General features: G+C 41.3%; 1 protein-coding gene across 10 annotated transcripts in view; it reads right to left on the bottom strand.

Annotated features, from left to right (window-relative positions):
- The window catches only part of LOC125770632 (potassium voltage-gated channel protein Shab), a 94691-nt gene that overhangs the window by 47520 nt on the left and 27344 nt on the right, over nucleotides 1-19827 (bottom strand). Inside the window, exon 3 of one of the 10 annotated variants that reach the window (XM_049440490.1) lies at nucleotides 17219-17335. The exons of the other annotated variants lie outside the window; for them this stretch is intronic. The gene's annotated coding sequence lies outside the window, so the exon portion shown is untranslated. The remainder of the gene's footprint in view (nucleotides 1-17218; nucleotides 17336-19827) is intronic. 10 annotated transcript variants of the gene reach the window in all.

The raw sequence follows: 19827 nt of genomic DNA on the forward strand, positions 1-19827 counted from the left end.
ATTACACTGTACAACCGCTGTCGCAATAACTGTGGAGCAGTGTGCACAAGTGCAGTTGTTACGCTTGAGAAGGCTACGGACCATAGATCGTCCTGCGTTGCGTTGGGTCCTTTACGAGGCGGTTCAAATTGCATAAGAGCTTCAGGGCAAAGTTTTAATGAAAACGTCTCGACAATAAGGTGCACCGGGTTCGTGCCCGACCACGACTTGGGGCGGGTTGTGAGATGGGATGGATTTCCACACAAGCGTTTCTTCACACTAGTGCGTCGAGTGTTTCCTGTCAAAGTTTATGGTTCCTTACGTCTGCGCATGTTTTTCCACTATGTCAAGATAAAGTGGGCAAAGCAGCCTTGTGGAAAACGGGCGAAAATTGTAAAGAAATTACGATGCTTTTGAGTGGACGTCTAATATCGAGTAGTTTCTCCGTCCAAAGATTTACAACCTTTCGGTGAAGAAGTCTTGGGGTACCCTTTTGTAACCTGTACACTCAGTTCAAGGGTAAAGTTAAAAACTAGTATCGACGGAAAGGAAAAAAAAAGGATCAATCCCGGTTTGAAGGTGAACCGAATGGATTGTCGAACTGAATCGATTTAATTTACACTCTACCCTCGAGAGCTAAATGAGTTCCTCAAGGGTACTGGCGGTTTCAAAGCAAATCTATGTACAGTAATGGATAAAACAATAAGACCACCAAACAATTTAATCTTCGAAAACTGGAAACATTACAATTAATAAAAATAATAACCTTCTTTTTCTAAAATTCTTGTTCATTCGATCAAGTCGTACCAATATTTTACCAAAAATATTAATTTAATATCTTACTGAATCTATTAAAGTTTATATGAAAACATGTGTCTATTTTAGTATTTTCAAGTTGCTGAGTAAAAGACGAAGTTCAGCCATGGACCGTGTGATCACTGCTAGAGTCAAAAAAGGAAGGAAGGGAAAACGATAAAAAGCTTCCTATCAACGTCACTAACCAGTCACGTGTCGTTCGAAGCATAAGAATGAAAGCTTTAATACACATCCACCTAGACAACCCCGTTCTCACCAAACAACCCGATGGTTCTCAATAACGAAAAAAAAACCAACATCCTATCACAACGCCGAGTAGCAAACGGTCGCTTGCAGCCGAAAACTAGCACGGAACGCCCTGGGAAAATGATATCCATTTTCATTCACCACTGACAGGTTTAATTTTTCATCATTCGCCTATCTTTCGCACGCTACAGTGCTGTGTCAATCCCGTGCTCTTGTAAGCCAGTTTGCCACAAGGAATCGAATGTCGGAGAGACGTAGCGCGACGAGTCGTTTAGTGGTCCGTTTGCCTGCTTTTCGGACAGCTTCCTTCCATCCCTTCTCACTCGACGCATGTACCGCTGTCATAATGTTTTAACAGACCATGTGTATCGAGATCCGTGTGCCACTTGCACACCATCGTTAAGGCTCATCGTTGCGACCGGTTAAAGCGAGCACTGTTTCTGGTTATTGTTCGCCCTAAAGGATGGGAACCCGCACATGAGACCGGGCGGTGCTTTTTGACTTAAAAGGGACGAAAGTTTTGGTTTTTATTTCATTGTGGGTGGAAGAAAAAGAAGTTGGTTTTGGGCTAAAAAAATGAAATTAAGTCGAGTATTAGTCAAATAAAATAGAAACATATTTAACAGAGACATCAAACTGCACAATATGGCTTACACTACTCGGTATATTAGGTCTTGCTAAGAAAATCATTAAACCCTCAAGGGCTTGATTAATTTCGATAATCGATTGCCTTTTTGCGTGAGATAAACAATACCTCAGTATGAAACGATAATGTCGCTCAAAGCGTTAGGCAACACGGCACCAGCACCAGTTTAACTCTCTCGCAAACACGTGCATCCCGACCTGAAACAGGTGCGTCCTCACTCGCCTCAATACGAAAGGAGTGTTTTTTTCAAACTCTCCGTTTTCTCCAATTACGGCGGTTTTGTAGTGGCTTTATTCAGCCGGCTTAATGGGTAGCTGGTAGTTTACGATGTACATCAGCGTGTTCGTGGTTGGTTGAAGCATTTATGGATGGAAATCGATAAGCTTACCGTTTCCACAAAACCGTTCCCAACCGGTGACCATCGAGGCCATCGTATGCGATCCGTCTACGAGCCTCGGGGAGAAAAAAAGGGGTTAGAAATCAACAGAAAATTACACCTCACGCTCACGCCGCTGGATGTGACCTGTTTCGTATAGGGGGGATTTTTTTTATTTCCTCCTTTTTAACGATGAACAACTTTACCCCCTTGCAGCGTATTCCTGTGGGAAATGGAGACGTCAAGGCGAGGTCCGTTTCCATGGAAAACTTCAATCGAACGTGTACCCAAACGCACCCAAATTCTTTGGGAAGGGAAAGAACAGAATTTAAGTGCTCGTGGACGATACATCGTCGGGAAGGTGTATATTTTAATCTTTGTTGATTTACGTTGATGATGAAATGTTTTTAGAATTTGTTAGAATTTTCAAAAAATCGTTTTTAGAAGAGAAATTGATTCCACATTTACGAGTGAAGAATCCTGGAAAGATTCTTACTATTCTCTCTTAAGCTGTACGTCGCCTCCAACAATCTATAAATCTTCTAAAAATAAAACATAAACATGCAGCGAAAGATGCAAATTATACCCAGATAAAACCGTAACGAATGTCAGACGCGCGAAACTGCTTGATTAGAAAAGGCAATAGCCATGTTTTACAGCAGAACAAGACGCATTAGCTAACGATGCTTGCGAAGAGGAGCAAGACCAGAAAAGAAAAAAATCAAAACCGTGTGTAGCGAAAGCTCGATGATTATGCAACACCATCGGTCCAGAAGGATGAGCTTCGGCAGATAAGCTATCGGGGACGCTTTCGTTACCATTCGCTTTCTTTGTCTCGGCTGGCAAATTTTCGGTACTAACGGGCTAACGAGCTGTTACGCAAAAAAACGTCCAAACCGCTAAAAAAAACACTTTCAGATGAGGAGACACTGTTTCATGCTGATGGAGAAGACTGTACATGGGAGAAGGAGAAGAGAGAAAAAAACACCCTGAAGCCGATAAATAAATGGATGCAAGTTAAGCTCTTACCAAACACGGTACACACTATGGTCAGATAACTACAATCAGCTGTGAAATCTTGTTCCAAAAAAAACGAATCCAACGGATGATGCACAATGAAGACAAAAAAAGAAAACAGTCAACACGATCAGCTCTTCAGCAAAATCGCGTGAACATTGGCACAATAAGTAAACCAACAAAAAAAAAACACCCCTTTCCAGACAAATGCAAACATCAGAAACCAATTTATCTCGGCCAAAGCTTTCGCTTATGGTGAGCATTATGTAGTTTCGTTTCGTTTTTCGTGCTATTTTTTGTTTTAGCAAAAAACTTGATGGAAACGAACTGTTTGGGGTCTCCTCTTAAGATTGATTTGTAGGAAAAATAGGCTGGTTTATCACTTCTAATTTACATTACAAGATATTACACACTATTAATTTTATATGAAATATAAAAAATTATTATGAAATAGTATTTCAGACAAAAAAAATACATTTCTTTAAATTTTTATAAAACCTTAAGAGAAGAAAATATTTCCCTTAATCTGCTACCATTCCAGAATTCCACAAAATGTTTAGCAAAGAAAAAAACGCAAACATTTCTTCAACCGTAGCAACAAAGCAACAAAAAATTTGCAACTCGCGTGTTGCTCGTAGCTCATCAATTTTCAAATCGTTTGTACGTGTCAATCGTGAACATGCCTAAAACAATTTTCACATTACGCTGATGACTGTACATTTTCATAACTTTCGGTAAGTGTTTTATTTTACTCTTTGCCTTATCCCCTTCTGTTTGTTCTCTTTCTCACTCGCTCATCTGTACCCTCATTTTGTACCCCTTTTTTGGGGTGTTTCTTAAGGGGCAATAACCACTAAACTACGGTTTTTGCGGCCCCTTTCGGTCCGCTAGTCATCACCTCATTTTGTTGGCGCCTCGCTAGCTAGGGAACCATGTGCGAAATCATATTCCGGTTGCATGTCTTTTTGCAACAAAGCACCGTTTTAGGGGTGGAGAAAAGGGTGCTTCAAAAATTCACACCTCACCAAAACACGAGCGTCCTTCCATCTTCGTGTACCCTGGTGATTGGGTAATTTAAATGTACACAAAATCATTTCGAAATAAGCTTTTCCATCTATATTCCGTGTGGATAGGGTAAGGGGTTAAAAGGAAGTTTTTTTTGGAAAATGTTCCTTTTCCTGATTGGATTGTTTCCAGCGCAAACCAGTTGATTATTGTTATTTCATGTCAATTTCTTCGAACTTTGCGACTTCTTTTTCCAGGAAACTGCTGGAAAGCAAGTAATCAAAAGAAAGCAAATTATGCCGTTCAAGCATCAACTGGTAGATAAAGCAAAAAACTCAAAACTTCCTTCAAAACGAAGACTTTAAACAACTTTACCACATTGGCAAGACATGGAAGCTCGCATCGCGTGAGAATGTAATTGTTCCTAATGAAGTTCTACGTTTCGTGACCAAAACGCTCGTACGGGGAACGTCGACAAACGGCGATGGGTGGCATTTGAAAGTGGGCAACGCTTCAGAAATAACAACCAAACTTACAATTGTTTCGCGTGAATGCAATTGAAAGTCGTCGTGATGCGCGATGGTTTGTGTTGCATTTTTATTATTTAAAAAGTGTATTCAATCTGACCAAAGCGAACACTAACCAAGAGGTTAGAACTGGAGGCAATTGAAGCTGAAATCATGTTCGCTATATCAACGTATTGTAGGCTTTTCCCCCGCAAAAGTCGATTATTAATAGCATGAGAATTATGACTAGTTGAACAACAGCGTTTAATGCAGTGCAATTAGATCCGATGGCAATATATTGACAGGGCTGATGGTGATGGTGAATCGTGGGCTAATATATGGAGTAAACCAAGCAATATGATATCTTATCTTTACGAATATCGATGTACGTTTAATTACGTATCGAGGTAAACTCAATATGATGTTTAGCCTATGAACTAATCCATACAATCAATAAAACTTAGATAAGGAGATTGGTTTGTGTAACTATGCTTGAGTGAAATAAGCAATAGAACATAAAGATAAGCCAAGGATTAATTAGTAACTGAGCCAGAAACGATAAACCACACTAATTGCGCAGTGTCTTTATATACTCACAGAAGTTAGTTCCCTCCCGTTTTATTGAAAGGGAAATTTACATGATTTCGCTGCAACAAATTGAACGTTTTTTTTCTGTGTCAAAACAAGCCAACAACAGTTGCTTGCCAACGTTAATTTTAGGAACGATTTGCCCAATGTCAGGTTCAAGAACCTATCGTCGAACAGAATTGATCGCCATGACTTTGAAGCGCCTTTACTGCGACCGACCAAAATCAGACGAAAACCTTGGCTTGCAACGGACGGGGGGCTGTGGGGATTCGAAGAAGCAACCAGACACACGGCTGGCTATGGCATTAGATGGGAAACTAAATTTATCACGCTGCTCTTCACAACTCATTAAACGAAACCCAGCTGCTTCATCGAAGTGCGTCCCCTTAATCGGCTTGCAGGCGCGAACGATAGAACGATAGAAACGTTGTCAAGGGACAAAATGACCAAGAGGCAAGCGATGGGAACGATCCGTGCTACCGAGGGAAACTCATCAGCTTAAGCAAAATTTTAGAAAGAAAAAAAAACGGAAGGATGGATTTTCCGCTGGCAAATCGCAACTACTACATTGAGCTACATCCCTCAACTTAAGCTAGATCGGAAATTGAACACCACGGACCAATGAGCATCAAAAAACCGCGTACCAATAAAACTGGTTTTTTTTCCTTTTGTTTATCAACACTATCTTACGAGTTGTGGGAATATTCGTCCTCAATCGCGGAAAATTCTCTCACCACCGGGGTTGAATAAAATCTCATCGAATCAAGTCGTATTTCGGTTAGGAGGTTTTTCTCGAGCTGTCTCGAAAATAATCTGTCCCTTATGGTAAGTTGAAAGATAAATGGACCGAGGTTGCTGGATGGGGAACGTTTTAAACATCCCCCACCACCACCACCCCAACCCACCCGGCCGATTGTTTGGGCGTTGGGGAAAACCATTTGTTTACGCCGAAGAATTAGTTTTAATGAGCTTGAATCCTCGTAAAAACCGTGCTGTTGGAAGCCTCTCCTTGCGTTATTAAACGTTTCGGCGTTTGTTTAATTAAAAGTGTGCAAAAGTTTCGATTTGTTTCATCAAATGAAATATTGAAACACGTTTTCAGCAAGATGATTCGCGGAACGATTCAAAATAGGGAAAGAAGTTCAATAAATTGTTTATTATTTTATCTTTTTTTTGACGGTTGGATATTGATTGTTTCGCTACTGGATACGTGATCATTCATCACCGACCTTGGCCATTCGTACGTGCATTTGGTTGGTCGGAAAATAATAGTTGAAAGATGAAAACAAACCAACACAGCCTCCCGAGTGAAGCGTTCCATATTTTCATGCCCTCTATCCAAATGGTTTGAAAAGTCACATCAATACCGCAACAACCATAAAGCGAATGCATCAAATCTCTCTCTGTCTCTTCCAGCATTACCTCCTATTTTGCGGTTCTTGTTTGCCTTTAACGTTTGGGCGTGCTTTCCCACCCCGAGTCCCGGCCGATGATGGAGCCGAGCAAATATTTGCAACCAGATTGAATTTTGAATCATCCACTTTGAAACAAAGTTCAGGTCGTGGTAGGCCGAGGCCGGTAGTGGGACATGAGTAGGCACAAACGATCGCCACTAGGGATGGTTTGGATTTCCATGTGGCACCACCTACCGTGGAGACACAGACGAAGGGCAGATTTATTTATAAAATCTCACTTCACATCCGCATCAATCAAACACGCCGCTGCAGCCATCGTCGTCATCAACGCGGGTAAATATGTTAGCAACGGCTTCGGTCAGCGTTACGATCTCTGATCTCGACCGAATCGCTTACGAATATGGGATACCTTTTTTTGTCCCAGACAACATGATTTGCTTGCGGTATGGCATGGAGCAGCTGCTACCGGTCCAGATGTATGCAGCAGACCTGGATGGAAGTAAACATTACTGCGATGGATGAACAGCAAAACAAAAAATCATCATCTTCGTGCCATCATCTTACCAAGTGTTGGTAAAAGAGGAAGATATTTGCTTGACGCCGTCAACGGTGTGTCAAACTTTCATCCTCGCTGTTGCACCTTTTAACCCCCAAAAAACCACAGCCAAGTGACGTGTCCGTTAACGAATGTGAGTGAAAGTGAGCAGACGAGTTTTATTTATATTTCCCATTGCCTTTCCGTATCACATCGTACACAGCTGCCGTACACTAGTTTGTGTGTCACAGCCGTGGCGTCGTTGCGATCCCATCGCTTTCATCAACCGCAAAGATATATGACCGCATAGGGTAGTTCACCATCGGGAATCGTCCTTGACACACAGCGTTCTCAACGATCGGCGAGGTAACCTTCTAGGCCCGAGACAGGTTCTTAATTTACTTATATTTTTACTAATGTCCGCTCCATGCCTTGTGTCTTCCGTTCCTTCCTTCCGTTACTATTTACTTCCCATCGGCGCCTCGTTCACAACAAGTGGTCTGTTTGTGCGTCCACGTTGATTCAGCGAAAGCGAAAGACGCAACGGTTGTTTTCTATTTACAAAACTTTATGACAATAATTGCTGCCAAACGGCATGTTAGCCGGCGAGCGATGCGTAGTTTTGCGCATCGCTGAACACATCGCTTCGGTTGGAAAGCAAATACCGGCCTTCCTAGTGGACCCGGTTTTTTGGGGGAGCGAACAGACCGCGAGGCAGAGGTGAGATAGGAGTGGATGTAATATTTATAGCCTCATGAGTAGTGTTTATAGTTTCACGAACCTATGGCAGTGCTGTAAAAGCAGAAGGTCTCGTCATTTTCCAGCTCTGCCAAGCCTATTTTCCTTACTTGCTTTGATGTGACGCATCGTTTCGGTCACAAACGCACTAATAAAAGCAATCCCAATAGCTTAGATCAAAGCAATGGATTGATTCAATGATGCGCGTTGTAGAAGTAATGATCAAACTGATTTATTTGTGGATGGAAAAGCAGACCAGCATTCATTCTGCTTTGGTTCTTACATGCTGAACTAATATTGTGTATATGTACTATTTTCATTCATTTTAGTTTTTGTTTCTTTCTTCTCAGAGGTATTCATTCCTTTTAACTTAGCTTAAAATATGTAATATAATAAAAACAATAAATTAAAAATAATAAAAAATAAATAAAATTTTAATGGAGACGCCTGGTTGATGGAGGCGCCTAGTTGATGGAGGCGCCTAGTTGATGGAGACGCCTAGTTGATGGAGACGCCTAGTTGATGGAGACGCCTGGTAATGCAAGCACATTTTTGTAATTGAGGTAAATAATACGATGTAAACATTGATCAAAAGCTATACTAGAAGGCTATACAAATTTGACACAAATTGATTACACTGCTTTAAAGAAGCATCAACAACACCTCGAATTTTCTCTTTCATCAACTTATTTTTTTTTTAACATAACCCCAATGAACGGTAACGGTTTCGGTTGATTCAGCGCAACAAATGGAGCGTAAGTATCGCTCGTGCTCGAATTTAACTTGGAATGAAATCGAACGAATTGAATCCACTAGCGTAACACAATGCAACCATTTCTGTCATCGGTTCAAAGAGAAAGCAAAAATAAAAAAATAAACCAAGCTAAATGAATGCCAGCTTAAACATCTTTGGTATCGACATTGAAGCTACCGAACTAAAAATACGCTCACGTTCATCGTCATCCTCAACCAGTGGAAACTAAAGCCCGTCTAATCGGCCACCGGTAAATCCGTTCCGTCTTGTTGCAAATGTTCTTGAAAATTGATCACCCTCCAAGTGCATTAACTTGCTCTTTCGCTGTGCTACGCCGCTCTTCACTTTCTTGCCCACGTTTCTTACACGCAAAAGGAGAGGTGAAATGTCTGCGTGTTTTGTGGGATTAGGGTTGAAGGAAAGAATTTCGTCATAAGCCGCTTTTATACTCAGACAAGCACTATAGAAAGATATTTAACTGCAGAAAAGAACGGAATGGGTCGATCGAATGAGACTTGAATGAATGAATGAAGAATTTTCAAAAGAGAGAAAAATTTAACATAAATACCTTAATTCGTTGACACTTGTCGCGTGTGGTCAAGTGCCACCTTATGACAGAAAATTGATCATTACCCAAAAATTAAACAGCATGTGAGAAAAAGACGGATTAACGAGGGCTGGCTTTCGAGGCAAAAGAATATTCATCTCGAAGAGGATGACTGTTACGAAACGGAAGGCAATTAATAAAAAATAAATTTGATTGAGGCCTAAGGGAACATCCCATTAACACGTTGTTACGACAAGACATAATATTATATGGCGAGAAGAAACGGTACACATTCCTTTACGTCCTTCGATGTATCGTCACTCATGTTCAAGGCATCGTTTTGCTTTGATATCAGTCTATCGTAACGGTTGATGATAAAATTTACGCTCTAAACACATCCCCTCCGGTTCTGGATGATGTGAAAATCGTTTTAAAAATCGGAATAATCTATGGTCATGGATTAAGGGATGCTGTGAGGAAACGACATCGATTATTTCCTCAATACACCATTCAATAACGTCGAAGCGTACTCATGCAGCCGGTTCGTCTGCTTCCGCACCGGCCGTACAAGTGTCTGAGCGGGTTTTATTTTGGTGGGTTTTTCAGTATCCCTTATTGCTACCGAAAGGATCATCACGTATTTCCTTAATGGATGGCATCGTTTCTGGCCACACTTTGGCTCAAAGAAACTCATGCGGCTCTCCAGGAAATTTGCAACATCGTTTCTAAATTCCATAATTCCTTTTGTGACGATTCAGATTGGTGAATTAATTTTTTCTATTATTGTGGTTCTATATTATTCCATTAATTTTTACGAAAAAATAATAATGATTGAAGAAATAACTGGATTACAATTCGGATAATATATTTTTATAGCTTACGACTTGTATTAAGTAATAATACTTACTTTATAAATAAAATAAGCTTTAGTTTTTTTCCTTTTATTACATCGATGTTTTAAATTTCCCAAGCAAAATAAAACCCGAAAGAGTATGGTAACATCATCAAAAGTTCAACTTAAAGTTTTCCATTATTCATCGACCGCAAAACTTTTACTAAACCTGAAAAAAATCTTTCCCTAGCGCTTGCCAAATTGCAAAACAGAGATCGAATTGGGATCGAACACCGACACAGCAGCAGCAAAATCTCATCACGGTGTGCCGCGTGTGCGGTTTTAGGCACGTTCGTTCACAAATTCGGAAAAATCGGAAAATTAAGGTGGGGCTTCATTATTATGCCGTACGCATTACGATACCCGGTACAAAAGGGGGAAAAGGGGGAAACGAAAGGAAAGAGTACGGCACGAACAAGAGTATGTGTGTGTGTGTGCGATAGACGATACACACAAGTGTGAAAGGATACATTAGGGAGAAACTCAACAACACATTCATCCATTGATGAGAGAAATGCGTGAGCAAGTGTGGGAGCGGCATGAGTAACATTATCCAGCAAACACTCACACACACTCCTACTAAGCCACACTACTTTCCGGCCCAGGTTGGAGACAAAGAATGAGCACAATTATCCTGCCTTCCGATGGCACTGTGTTGGTTTCATCTTCTGCTTGTTGGGGTGAGATTTAAGCAAAGCTTCGAGTGAGACAAAGTGAGAACTGGTGAGTGAGTCGATATGAGCGATGAATTATGAATGTTCTAGACCGATAAATTATCCTGCCCCAAATTTTGTCAAACAAACAAAGGTGTCTCATCCTTAAATTACCTTATTGGTAAACTCAATAACAATTCAAAAATGCTTCATCGTGATGAGATGATAGTTAGACATTTGCTTTGTGAAAGATGGTGAGTGAACAGTTGTGAGGAGATTTTGTTAGCGAAGAACTCAACTAGTGTCGTAAACGATCAACCGCTTTGCTCTCGCACCGCCTGATGAGGATACGCCTCTCTCCGGATGAACGAAGCTGCAATTCACTCACAGTGAATGAAGACGCGTAAATGTCCTCACAGCAGCCATCCGACACCGAAGCAGGTGGTCATGGTTAAAGGTGAAGAAAAGCAAGCCGCGTGTGCGAAGGGCAAACGGTAGCGAAATGACTTGCGAGCTACAAAAGCGAAGCAAAACAAACACACTAACACGCGGAAAGGAATGTTCTTTTCGCACACTCACTGCCTGACTGATGGCCCGTCTGTCTGTTCCGGGGGAGGTGCTGTGCAGGACGAGTGGTCCAACAACATTGGAAGTTTTGTTGAACGTTGCGGTGTGTGCGGTTGTGCGAAAAGTGCGCAGAATCCGGATGCAGGCCGTGTGCCCTTACTCAATACAAAAACGTTTCACAACCCATGCTTCCCTCCCAGCGGAGTAAGTAATCTCACGATGACGTCATAGTTGTGACGTTTTATGCTTCGTGCGCTCGTACCGTCTCGCAGGGCAGGTCAGCAATCTGTCGCAAGTGTGCGCAAACGGTAAGCGACGTCGGAGCGTCTCCGCCTAGTTTCTAGTGCCTCCCGGAACACTGTTCGGATGTGCTTGGGCGTGGATCTCAAGAGTGGAAAAAGGAAATGGTTTTTTGGGAGGTAGTTTTTCGCATGAATGGTAACACGGTTTTGGGTGGGTCGGTGGTGATGGGAGTGCGAGGTTTGTTTTGCCTTCTCCGGATGACGTCAATGATAATTGTTGCTTTGCGTTGATCGGTTGGGATGAAAATTGTTTCAGGTGGTTTTTGGGTGGGATTGGGAAAATTACGCGCGTGCTCCGATGAGAATGCCTGGAAAAGGAGGTTCAGATAGGTGTAGGATAACGTGTATTACATTACAAGTAGTTTGCTTAGAAAGCCTACAACTGATTTAATAAAGGTTGAATGAAAGAACAAATAAATATATGAGTTTTAAACCAATGTGGACATTGGATATTCATATATTTAATTTTTAGTTATTAAATTTTCTCCAAATATTTTAATAGAACTTGTTGGTGATCAAACAAGTTTTTGGTTTCTAAATCAAAATTATTCAATTGCAAGTTATGTTGAAACTTCAATCTTTCTTATCTTAACTTTCTTATTCGCAATTCTAATATACTGCACGTGTGATAGAAGTTCATAAGAAAGCAACTGTGAGGGAAGATTTCAAGAGAGCGAAATTTGCATATTGACTGTATGGTACAAGTAAGTAGCAGTCTTGAAACATCAAACCCCCGGCCTAACAGCATGATGGAAAGAAAAATCTTGTTCAGTCTGCAGTCTGAAGAATACCTTTTTTCCCCCGCATCAGCATCATCATCATCAGGATGAACTTCCAAGTTTTGCTGGAACTGACAATTGAGCTCAGTGTGAGGAGGAGTACGTCGTGCTAGTAAACGGTACTTGCTACAATCAGAACATACTCAACACGTTCAAAGAACAAGACGTACAGAAAAACAAGACACCAAAGGAAAGTAATCTGATACACCTTTAAGTTGAAGCCAGAGTACGAAATCGCAAATGAGGCAAAGTTTTATCCCATGGCCTAGTTGGGTGGCAATCGAAATGAAGGTACACAGGTATTATGAAGGGAAGACATTGGTGGGTAGAAATTGCAAAAGAAACCATCAACAAGGTGTCGGGAAATGATGCTTTACAAAAGCACAATTTTTCGTTCACGTACATGGAAATCGGTTTGAATTGCAGGAAAAAGGTGTCAAACAGATGCTAATGAAGTACTGAGAGGAGTTCTTCAACTTGGACGAGAATTCAATTCCTACAGATTGCTACCTGTTGGTGGGTCTTTTATGTTTGGATATGATACGCGACTGATTTAGATTTCTTGTTGGATGGGTATGTCTAATTACTTCCCCTGTATAGACATTTGATTGTACTGTAAAAAGAATTACTGAAGAATTTGCTGTACTTCCCAAAAAACGCAAAGAAATTTGAACTCAAAACCATACAAAACAAGACTTAAGATTTACAAGAAAACAAGCACCCTAATAGCTGTGAAGTGAACGAAGCTGCCAACAAGCAAGAAAACCATTATTTTCAAATCATCACTTGAACGATTCGCCACACTGATGATCTTCTGATGTTCTACAGTTTTTACGGGGTTTCTTTTTTTTTGCTGTATTGAATGAGACAGCTATACACAGTCGTGCAAACACATGAAAAATCAAAACAACCAAAGAAAGAAAGCAAAGCGTTTCATGTTCGTCTCGGTACCATGCCGACTGACATACACGTTTCCAATGACGTTCTCAGTAACTGACACTGAAGTGCGAGCGCGCGCACACTGCGTCACCGCACGTTCGAGAACAAACGAAACTGACAGGACGTTCCTCTAGGCTCGTATAGGAGATGATACGAGCACAAAACAAAACAGTACAGCGAGGTGTATTTGCATACCTCATTTTTTGTTGATTTTTCAATTCTAGCACGACATCTTCATGACATCAGCGTACGAACGTGGACGGGACCGGTTGTGTTGCTATTGCATCGATGCGCCCATTTGTTGCGGAATGGGACTTCACAGATAGAACACCCGCCCAAAGGTACGATGGAAAGCGACACAGAATGGGCACAACATGGGTCGACACCGAGCGCTAAATGCATTGTGCAACCGACCGACCTGCCCTGTATGATCTGTCTCATGGTGACATATTTTTTCGAGAGCAATCAACGAAACGGACACCGTCGTGTCGGTGCCAGGGAATGTCATTTTTTGCGAATCTTGTAACACTTCACTTCATTAGTGGCGTTTAAGTGGAGCAGCGTGAGAGGAAAAGAATTGGAAGGAAAAATTTTCAAACTCATAATGAGTGCATTGTGAGTATGTTTGTTTATTTTTGGTCCATTGTAAATGCGTTTCCTAACGCAAACTGATGTGCATTTTGAGTTAATTAATTTTCCCTAGAAGATTGCTTTCGATGTGTCTCGCATTATTTATAAAGAGGAGATGTTTCTGCTCTTTAACGAACGGTTTAAATTAATTTTCTGCCTGCTTAGAAATTATACAACACTGATCTATGGTGACATCTCTTTTATATTACAAAAGAAAAGGCTAGCATTAAAAACTAATGCGCCTAAATCGACAACAAAACCATTGCTTATTAATCTTTGACACCGTTACAAACATTAAAGCGAACAGTACGAAACACGCTTCACAAACTGACGGAACGGACATAATTTGAAGCAAAAAAAATAGAAAGCAAAATGAAGTGAAATGTGCTGAACCGACCGTTCCGGGGCAGATGCAAAACTTTGTCTCACATTTTCTCATTTGCTTCAAACGCAATTAACAATAAAAAAGCGTCTTCCGAATCCTATCACCACTGTTGCCGGCTGACGTTGCGGCTAATGAGTGTTGGCGATGCTGCCAGCAGGTCCGGGCAGGATTATTAAGCAAAAGTTGCCACCAAAAGAAGCGGGGCACAAGCACTTCGGACGAGCACAAAACTTCTACCCCCTATTACCATTGCGGTGGCGAAATCGGATCTTGCGGGAGGGGATGGTAGGGTTGGAAGGGGAGGGGGGGGGGGGTGGATATCCTCCTTAAGCCACCAGATAAGGGATCTGTTCCCATTCCGCAGCACACAGCGGGTGGACGGCACTTGATGCTGGAGAAAATTAATTTTCAATTACGTGACGATGCCCATCATCATCGTCATCACCACCGTGAACTCTTGGTGGGAAGATACTCTTTGGCCCTGTATGGTCGCTTCTGTCAATAGCTAGAGGGTGGGTTTTTTTTGCTATAGACGGCCGGAACACCTGTGGCAAAGGTGCCTGGGCAAAGGGCACTGAGGTGAGAAGTACGTTTTTTTCTTCTCTTGTGTAAAGAAATTGAAAGTGAGCTCTATCTTCTTCAGCTGATCATAATAAATGCCCCTGTATGCCTTAAAAGGTGCCTCAATTAGCAATTGCCGTAGCCCGTAGCCGACAGGTGAGCAACACGGTCAATATAAGGCACCGTACCTGTTAGTGTTCCCTCTTGACATGGCATCGTTTATGCACCGTCGACCGGGGCACGTCATCAACTCACAAGATTGACTCACTTCATTTACATACCAGGTTTGCTACACAGATCCGCACCAATCCAACGGCCACTACACTTACGGCGAATGCAGCATAAAAGCCTCCTCCAACGTATAAGCTATATGATAACGGGAAGGGGTAGGTACACGTTACAAGAAAGAAAATTTAAATTGTTGATTAAAATCTCGGATGCTGGAAACCCGCCTGCAAGATACGTACGGTTCACAAAGTTCCGTGCGGCAACTTTTGTTCTACCCGTAGGACGTTGTATCATGCGTTATGTGTGGAGTTTACTCAAGTTAACCTGGAAAGCGTTTTGGGTAGGTCAGAATATCCACACTTCAGATACAGGTGCGTTTTGTCTGAAGTGAATAACTTCAACGTGAGGAATCATATGAAGGAAGGAACAAGTTATTCTTAACATTAGTACCCTTTCGCACAAGCCCAGGCGGCTCATCTCTTTTCGAACCTCAACTAAATCGACGTTTGAGTAAACGTTATCGTTACCCAAGGATTCAGTTTTGCCATTTTGACACAGTGCAACGTACTTTATTCCGCACTAACGTCATCTTGACAAATCGAAACGTCACCTTGACAAATCGAAACGTCATCATGACAAATCGAAACGTCATCGTGACAGTTGTGGCTGTCAAATCACTGTTTTCCTTTTGTTCTTTATTATATATGCTGATAATGGATGATAACGCTTCCTTGGACGACGACTTCATATATAGATGTGACAAATAATTAATCTGAAAAATATCTTTCATACAGACGATTGTATTCCGACGTCCACACAATTACTGAACCGACTAAGCTACGGCAATAGTTGGCCGTCTTGTAACTTAAGGCAACTAACATAAGGTCATGTATAATGGAAATGGCAAAAAAACCCCCGTCGCTATATCAAGCGGTAGATGATTATTCGCAGGACGTGCATAAGCACCGGGAGGTAAGCGTTTACCGGTCATCTCTTTTAATGGTCACAATTGCGACGACGGTCACCTCCTCTGGCCATGGTTGGTTAACTTTCCACTTGGCAATACGTGTACACGTGTGTGTGTGGAGCTCAGTTTTATGAGCTACAGTCATCCACACCCAACAATAGCCTGTTGCCCTAATCAACAGCCGGTTGGCGCTGGAACGGAAGGGCAGTAAAACAAGTCCAGCTTAACAAGCGGGACGTCACACATCACACAAGGAAGCCTAATGCCTTCGAATGGTGGTCGGTCGTTTGGCAAGCGATAAAAAAGCGGATCACACAACCATCACGTATCCACAGTAAAACGAAGCTTGTGTGAAATATAAAAATACTCCGTCTATAAGCCAAAGAAATGCCGGGGTAAGATGCAAACAGTGAACTTTATTTTACTGCATGCTGTCAAAACAGTGGGATTTAAGTAGAATTAAGCACAATCGGGAATTCTATTCTCCTTTCAAACTTAAAGTGTATCGTAACGAGTTGAATCATGGTTGAACTTTCCTGAGGAGGTACCTCCAGCCTTGTTTGTGTATCATTTAGAACTAGTTGTGCGTGTGGGTTAAGTTTATCTACAATATACCTCAGGCACTTTTAATAACTCTCCTTTTCAGAGTTGGATCGTTGTACGGCGCAATCATCGATAGCATACGGAAACCTCAAGGAAACCAGGCTGAAACAGTCTATTGCTTTGCCGCAAAATTCACACAAAAGTATGCAAATAAGATCGAGGGATGGTGCTATTTCAGTACGGGGTCCATTTTGGAACTCGAAATGTGAAACGGTCCCTCACAAAGAGGTGGGACGAACAAAAAGAGGTGAAGGGAAAACCTCAATAGTGGTAGGAGTATTAGTAGTAGTAGTAGCAGTGTTTGCAACCTTTTCCATAATAACTCTCCACTAAGGATGTTGGGGCGCTTGCAAGTTCGAACGATTTGCGCCCCAAAAAGGATGGAGACGGCCTGGACGGCGGGACCGAATTTCTATGAATAATTTCTCGCCATTCAATCAGCGTTGTTGAGCAAGAACACTTCAACTTGAAGTAGCTGTGTTAGGGTGAAGAAAAGAAAACAGGAGGTAACGAAGAGCTTTACAAGTGTATTGGACACGCTTACCCTCACTTGCAGGACCAAGGACCAACGTCTAAGGACGATGAAAGTTTATTGTGAGTGTAGTAGGAACGGGGTTGCGTTCGCAACATCGAACGACCGTGTAGTGGATGCCGAACTTACCTAAAATGTGCGAAGAAGGAAGAAAAAATACAAAACAGAATAACATCAATAAATTGAACCAATGTAAGGTAAGGAGTTAAAGTTGATTACAAAAAAATAATTATTTAGCTTAAAAGTTAGGCAAAGCTCACAAAGAGTTTATATATATTTGCTTAATTGAATTTAAATGTCATTTCTTATATGGTGAACAGAATGAAGCGAAAGCAGCATTATTTAAGCATGTGGTATCGATTAGAAAGATTTTTTTTCTTTTACTCAACCTATCCCGACTTTACCGATAATCGACAAGGTCTGAATATCGGATAGAAAATCGAACAACGAACGACCCAAGATGGATTGGCCGTCTGCATGCCTACGGTTTGAATAATTAACAATCACACAATAACTGACTAAACACGAACGAATTGCTATCGTAACAGCATTTGTACCAATTCGTATGTATCTTGAAAGCACAACACACAAAAAAAAAACGTGAAACACCATCGATTATGAGGGCCAAATGGAACATTTTTAGCGAACAATTGACACAGATTACAAGCGCCGCCCGTGGCTCAAGCGTGTAAAAATACTTTTGTGTATTTGTTGAACAAAAAAAAAAAAAAGAAAAATCACTGAAAGTGAGTTAAAACCCGATGTGAAAGTTTTGATTGAAAAACGTACTCGCGCAAATTAGTGCAGCAAATGAAAATAAAAAAAAAAACAAAACACTGACCCACAAGCCGTTCCCATATTTTTTACTTTTGGCAACCTGAATGCCTTTTATATATTTTTGTTAGCAAACCAAGAACGACATGTTTTCACAAAAATGGTGTATTTCTACGTCTGTGTGCGATGGCGATGTGTTTTTGATCGTGTTCCTCCCCATTTTGTGAGTTTTAATGAGTGAAGCAAGTCGCTTTTAAACCACATTCGACATTCGGTTGCAAATGGTGAACTTTTGTTTTCGCGTTGAATGAAATTGAATTCAAACACTTCAGGTCCTCTTCCTTTTGGGAAAATTGCGAACTCAAAAGAACGTCATCGTGTGGGCTAAATGGGGGACTAGTGGTATGATTATGAATTTGAAATGGATTCGGCAGACGAGCAGGAGGATAGAAGGCGTAGAAACAACGAACCTCAACTGCAGTATTTCACACGCTGTAGCGCTCTTTCACCACGGCGCGCACGCATAATACGGACGACAATTTGACAGAGAATTATTTGCATCATGCTACATCGAGCATAACAGAGAAGAGAATCTGTCCCATCTGAGCGCCCGATGCCCGTGGACGTGTTCGCGGTAGAGTCATCAGTTTCGTTATGCACATATTGTGCTGTCAGGGAAGGAGCAGCAGAATTGTGGTATTTGGGTGAACTGCAATTAATGTTTTTTTTCTGTTCATTTTGTTTTTTGCATGTTTGCATGAAGAATGTCTCACCAGAAGATAATAAATGTGCGAGATTGTGCAATCGGAATTACTCGAACGACCCAACTTAATTGACCTACTTCAAGCGCAAATAAACGAATATGAAACAATTTATTCTCGTCACTACGGAGCACGGGTTATTGTTAGATTTTTTTTGTTGAAGATCGTCAAAATAGCACTCTTCACGTTTGTTTAATTGATAGTAAAACATCAAACGAAAAGCTTAATCGAAATTGTAAAAATATATACAGCTGCTTACAGTTTCTCTTCTAGACTTTAGATTTAAGAAGAAAACCCATTTTTTTATCGCAAAAGCATTAGTAAACGTGCAAAGAGCAAGAGGTTCGCTTGCATAAAGGCTCCAGGCCGCAAGCCAAAACGACGCGAAACGTCATCATCTTCGTTTATGACTTCCTCAATTTAAACGCGCGCTAGAAAAAGGAAACAAGAATGCATCCAACGAGAAAAAAAAACCACAAAAGAAACAACAAAACGACCAAAATGACATCGCGTAATGGGTCTTATCGTTTCGTTTCAGTCCCAAACGGTGGTTCTGGTGGCCAGTAGTTTCGCATTGTTGCCAACCTTTCTTCCTATTGCACTATTTCATGTACATACTCTCCCACACACATACAAACTACTTTCTGGACCGGGGACTTCCTCTCTCTCTCTCTCTCCCGCCTCCTTCACCAAAACCCGCGGTGGGACAGTGTGCGGTACGGTTATTACCATAAAATTCACATCGAACATAAATGTAGTGCACGTAATTGGGATAATGGTGGTCGCAATAACAATCAACACTAATCAGAGAATTTATTAGCGGAATAATTATTCTACTTCATTCTTCGTGCTGAAGAGCGTTGGGAAATGTTGATTTTGGTGTCATTGTGCTAAATATCTGCTCAACAAATCATATTTAATAAACGTTGTGTTGAGAACAAACACGTTTGCTGACAATTAATTATAGGTTACAGGAATTAGAAATGTTTCATGAAATATTTCAAGAATGAACTTAAACAGAATTATATTAGATACACTTGTTTCCAGCTACGTTGGAATATCGTGGCATCTGCCTTGAACCGCATG

The sequence above is a fragment of the Anopheles funestus genome, chromosome 3RL (genome assembly GCF_943734845.2).
Source record: "Anopheles funestus chromosome 3RL, idAnoFuneDA-416_04, whole genome shotgun sequence".
In the NCBI taxonomy this organism is placed as follows: domain Eukaryota; kingdom Metazoa; phylum Arthropoda; class Insecta; order Diptera; family Culicidae; genus Anopheles; species Anopheles funestus.